This window comes from Ursus americanus, chromosome 26, assembly GCF_024610735.1.
Source record: "Ursus americanus isolate L20-20 chromosome 26, mUrsAme1.1.p, whole genome shotgun sequence".
Classification (NCBI taxonomy): domain Eukaryota; kingdom Metazoa; phylum Chordata; class Mammalia; order Carnivora; family Ursidae; genus Ursus; species Ursus americanus.
In genome coordinates, this window is record NC_142152.1 from 4,702,794 (window position 1) to 4,707,723 (window position 4,930).

Consider the following 4,930-nt stretch of genomic DNA (forward strand, 5'->3'; position numbering starts at 1 on the left):
TATTGATAAAGCCTGTGAGGTAACCTAATTCATTCTATCAGCTTCACTGACATTTCTATGACAAAGTAAAGAAAGAACATTTGTATTTCAATACAAAGCCAGGACCAGGCAACTATCTTCAAACCTCCATATCTTTTCATTTCTGATTTCTAAGATCTTTTCATCATGGTGTACTAATTTTGTGTTACTTAACATAAGTACATTTATTGTTTTTTTAAGATTTATTTATTTATTTGACAGAGACAGCCAGTGAGAGAGGGAACACAAGCAGGGGGAGTGGGAGAGGATGAAGCAGGCTCCCAGCAGAGCAGGGAGCCCGATGCCGATGTGGGGCTCGATCCCAGGACCCTGGGACAACAACAACAACCTGATACTTTAGTTACTGGAGAATTTTTTTTTTTAAAGATTTTATTTATTTATTTGACAGAGAGAGACAGCCAGCGAGAGAGGGAACACAAGCAGGGGTAGTGGGAGAGGAAGAAGCAGGCTCCCAGCGGAGGAGCCTGATGTGGGGCTCGATCCCATAACGCCGGGATCACGCCCTGAGCTGAAGGCAGACGCTTAACAGCTATGCCACCAAGGCGCCCCTACTGGAGAATTTTTAAGTATGTTCAAAGCAGCTTGGTATGTAAATCTAGCTCTTCAACAGTAAATTTTATGCAATCTAAATACAGATTGAAAACTGTATCTCAATGAATATGTAGTGTCAGAACTGAAGTGTCCTGGAAGGTATAAAACACATCAATTTCCAAGACTTAGTAGAAGAAAAGAATTTAAATTCCCATTAATAATTTTTAATATTGATTACAGGAGGGAATAGGTATTTTTGATCTGTTAAGTTAAATATTATTAAAATTAATCTCAGGTATGTCTTTTTACTTTTCTTAACGTGACTACCAGAAAAGGTAAAAAATTACATGTGTGGCTCCCCATTTCATCTTTCTCAGACAGCGCTGACTTAGAGAAGAGCACGCTCCCAGGCACAGAAGACAGTGTACAGAGTCAAATCAGAATTTCCTCTATAAAGGCAATCTCATAGCCAAGGTAAACTCATATACCACTTGTTGAAGGTACAGGCAACAGTAGCCCATCTTAAGAAAGAGAGAGAAAACTGGCTTCCTTACCCAGTGCAGAGCAAGGCCACACTCAGGAGGAACCATTCGAGCGTCGGGGACCTCACTGTGAGAAAGGTGCACAGCGTGGAGAGTCCAGAGCAAGTCAAAAAGAATTACTGAATGGCCAGAACGGGTTGGGGAGGGGGGGACTAAAAGAATGAAATCCAAGGAAGGACTAAAGATGATTAATTGCCTGCAAAGGACAATTTAGGCTCAAGGCATTTTAAGTTGAAGAGAACCTAGAAAGGGCTCTGGGGGTGAGAGGCTGTTTCAGGCTTGACAGAGGAATGGAGGACTGGACCGAGAGGTCTTTCCAGCTCTGGTTCCTAAGATCCTTTCTTGCTGGCGCATTACGATGCTGACGGAGGTGAGCTTGGCAGGCAAAGGAGGATCTGGGACTACAAATGGGGTGACAGTTTGAATCTGCGGCAGCGCTGCAGTGACACCTGGCTTCCTGGAGCACCGTTTTGGTAACATTGGTGTGTGTTGCCTCTTGAGAACCTCTCTAGTGTCCATTGGATACCCGTTTGTGTCTGCACAGAAACTTCACCACGAAGAGTGTGTCACAAGGCAAAACCACTAAACGACACGCAGGGCTGGGCATCTGCAAACCAGGTATTTGTTCCTGACTGTTCCTTTTTCCACTATGCTTCCCTCTTGAGACGGAGGCAGAAAGAGGTGAGTCCTGGCCTGAAGACTGAAAGCAGGTTGACATTGACACAAAGGCACCAAACCATTTCTTCCTCGACAGCCTTCCATGGACGGTGCAGACACTCCTCACAATTCCTGAGATGGGAGACATCATCTATGGGCCAAGAGAAATTGCCCACTTAATTACGTGATAAATACTAGTTATCATCAACATTTGTGTAACGTCACCTATGCTCCAATAAAAGTTTACCAAAAAGCTAAGTGTTTCCAAATCAATAGAAAGGAAATGAATACCCTGTATTAGAAAGGAACTCTTAATTATTATCAAAGCTGTCTGTGTGGTGGGAGGGAATGTCACGTCCCTCTTTTCCTCACTTTATATAATCTCCTTACTCGTAAAGAATAAAAATCAAGACTAGAAAGTGATACTCTAACCCCCTGCCCATCCATCTGTAGAGTTTCCCCTTGTTCTCTGCCTTTCTTAAATGTGAAATGTACATAGACTTGCTCTCATTTTCAAGAATGAGCATGGATGTAGGCCTTTTTAAGTAGTACTCTAACTAAGAGCATGGATTCTAGAATCAGAGTGCCAGGGTCCAAATCCTGGCTCTCCCACATAAGATGTGTATGACTTGGGGGGCAAGTTACTTTCTTCTCGGAGCCTGTTTCCCTGTCATTAAACTGGGTATTGCCTCTCTCTCTCTCATAGACTTACGTAGAGACATAGGGGAGCAAAAATACATAAAATTCTCAGCATAGTACCTGGCGCCCAGTACACCTTGACACATATGCTTTGTTGTTACTGTTTCTGTTGCTGTTGTCATTGTTATTATTAATACCAGAGTTACCATTGATACGGCACCAGATAGCTACTAGGGAAATACAAGCAGTTAAAACAACTGAAAGCAGAAATGTGAAGAGATCTAGTTCTCCGTAGGAAAGTAGCAGGTTGTCTTACCTGCCAAACACACACAGGAGAGGAGACTCCACTCTCTATTCAGCAAAATGACTTTTGAACCTCAAGATCAGATGGCTTGGACGAGTGTATTTGAAATAGCCATTGCATAACTCTGTTAAGGCTACACTGGGATAAATTATTAGCATGGCCCTGGAACCGTGCTCCATTGTGCAATCAAGAGATCCTGTATGGTTTTACTTTTCATTCGAAAAAAAAATATCAAAAACTAGAACCAGAAAACATTTGGAATTTTATTTTAGTCCATGGCCAGATCTTACAACATCAGTGATTTAAACCAGGCATAGAATATGAACTCAACTAGGCCTCTAATATTTCTGCATTATTTGGTTAGGGCGAACAATGCAGACGCTGGCCGTCCTTGAAACTCCACAGCATGGGACGTCTGCAGGGCTGTGCGTGTCGACTGTAGTCTCAGTTTCACCGTTCCCCTCCTGGCATGCTGGGGTAACTTAGTACTGCGACGCTGAAGTCCTCGGCACCAGGAGGACAAAATGAAAATGTTAAATTTAATAAGCTCGGAGACTACAATCAAAGCCACATTGACTGCCAAGGAAGCCAAATGACAGCGACGCGAAGTGAAGAGAGAGAAATCTGTATTCGCGCTGGTCTACATTTCCAAGAAGATGATAGCAGAAGAAAGAATTAGGTATGTAACTCCAGGATCCCATGAGCTGCCGCCTCCTTTCAGAAGTCTTCGAGAAGTACACAAAGGATTTCGTAAGTCCATTACGAACTGACTTTCTAAATGTGGCTACAATGCGTCCAGGCACAGCTTTTCCTGAAAGAGGAAGCTGTTTTTTTGCATCTTCTCCACCCGTTCTTTCGAAAGAGCCATTAAGGGAAGCAGCAGAGCCACAAACAAGTACCTGAAAAGAATGGGATCAAGGCCGTGGTCTAAAGCTTTGTCCCGGCAATCTGAATGCAGGTGTGAGAGACACACACCAGGTGGCTAAAAGGCTTCTTTGTTTGAAGCTGTCAGTAGGAGGACCTGATTAATCTCATGCCCCATCCCTAAACTCCCTTTTAACTATGTCAAGACATCGCCTCACATCAGGAAGTCTACAATGACATGGCTATGTGCTAAGCTCAGTTAATGTGGCCCTAGGTTTAAACACTTCAGGTTGAAAGTGGATAATTGGTGGTAGTGGATTTTAAAAGCTCACACAGGTGCCTTTGAAAAGAGGTCAAAAGTCAAGTGCATCTCTCCTGAGAGTACTGGCGAGCCCTTCCTAAGGAGATCAAAATTCTTTTACACAAACCCCCAGGGTCTTGTAAGAACTGTTATTAATTTAGTTCTGTATGTTCCAAATAATGGAAAAACGATACCACATGTGTATATTACCAGTAACCTGGGCATATTTGTTCCAGAGAGGTAGATGTTAGATAGATTTTCACCTGGCACTTCTGGATTGCTAATGAAGTAATCCACTTTCTATCAGGGCAAGACTGGGAGTTCAGGTCAGGGGAATGAACCTTGAAAACGGTGAAAAGCCTGCGGGAGAAAAGGGCATAAGCACAGGAATGTGTTGTCATATACCGAATGCATTTGTAAAGCCAAGCTATGGAGCTTTAACAATAGCTCCTAAAAAACAAACATTGCTGTATATATTCTGACTTCAAAAACAAGTGTGTTATTTCTCTAATATAAGTTACAAAGTTGCGTCATCATAGCATATCTTATGTTTTTGAAAAGTACCTCGACACCCTATTAATTGGTACATTTCAACAGCTGTTGGGAAGAGTTTCTAGTTCAGTCTGGAGGTCTTCCTCTGTCCATCTTAAGTTTTTCTTTCCTCCACTTGTTAGACCTTCTTATTCAATGTATCTACTAGTCTATTACACTTAAGATGTGTTATTTACTAAAATACTATATTTGAAGGGAACTTTACAATAGAGATACATAATGAAGGAAATGTAATGTTTGGCATATATCCAGGGCAAAATATTTAATTTTGTATCTTTTATGTCTGCATGAAAGGCCCGCAATAGTTTATCAATAACGTTTTTAAAAGCTTTGTACGTACCCATTAAAACGGCTATTAAAAAAAAAATACGTTGGTGAGGATGAGGAGAAATTGGAACCCTGTGCACTGTTGGTCCAAATGTAAAAAATAGAGCAGCTGCTGTGGATCCTTGAAAAATTAAAAATAAGATTACCATAGGACTCAGCAATTCTGCTTTTGAG

General features: G+C 41.8%; 1 long non-coding RNA gene across 1 annotated transcript; it reads right to left on the reverse strand.

The window, feature by feature from the left end:
- Positions 1-202: 202 nt before the first annotated feature.
- LOC148107672 (uncharacterized) lies at positions 203-2,812 on the reverse strand. The gene is made up of 2 exons (XR_015721708.1): positions 2,725-2,812; positions 203-1,920 (listed from the first exon to the last, which is right to left on the reverse strand). It is a non-coding gene; the product is annotated as an uncharacterized LOC148107672 (long non-coding RNA).
- Between the last annotated feature and the right edge of the window lie 2,118 nt (positions 2,813-4,930).